The sequence below is a fragment of the Penaeus monodon genome, chromosome 15 (assembly GCF_015228065.2).
Source record: "Penaeus monodon isolate SGIC_2016 chromosome 15, NSTDA_Pmon_1, whole genome shotgun sequence".
NCBI classification, from domain to species: domain Eukaryota; kingdom Metazoa; phylum Arthropoda; class Malacostraca; order Decapoda; family Penaeidae; genus Penaeus; species Penaeus monodon.
The window spans coordinates 28185597-28186200 of record NC_051400.1 but is presented as its reverse complement, the minus strand read 5'-3'; the positions used below and the strand labels follow the sequence as shown (position 1 = coordinate 28186200).

The following is a 604-nucleotide window of genomic DNA, read 5'->3' as shown; positions in this document are numbered from 1 at the left end:
ATCGTTATTACCATGATTTTTTTCACTGCATAACTGGGATATTAGATTATGGTTCATCACAGGATACAAAATCTTATATAACTTTAGGCCCTAAATATGTTTATTGTTTATTTTGTATCTTTTGGTTATTTCATACATGGGTTGTATGAAATACATACCATGAAAGATATTAACAAATTATCACTTATTTAGCTGTGTGCTCAGTGGTTCAACAGGCTAAGAGGCACAGGTTCTGATCTGTTGCTAGGGAATTTGAGCCTCTCTGGTGCTGTATTTTGGACCCCACTATTCTTAGGTCACAGGGAGAGGTGGCAACTTATAGGACACGTAGAGCAAGGCTATATGTCACTCAAGGTCTGTCCACCTTATTACTCTTGTCAGTGTTTTCATTAATTATTTCAGGGAGACGATGGAATATCAAAGTTTTTTGTTGTGTTTACTATTTTTATTGATTTTAGTTGAAATGAGCGAAAGGAGAGTTTGATTTGAGAAATGTGATTATTAATTTTTGATGTGAAAGTCCATATATGAAGTAATTTCCATGTCTTGCAAAAAGTTGGGAGAGGATGTCTGAGTATCAGTCCACACTGGTAGAAATTGATTA

General features: G+C 34.8%; 1 protein-coding gene across 3 annotated transcripts in view; it reads left to right on the top strand.

Annotated features, from left to right (window-relative positions):
- Positions 1-604, top strand: part of LOC119581901 (vacuolar-sorting protein SNF8-like) — a 43000-nt gene that overhangs the window by 2794 nt on the left and 39602 nt on the right. The gene's annotated exons all lie outside the window — the stretch shown is intronic.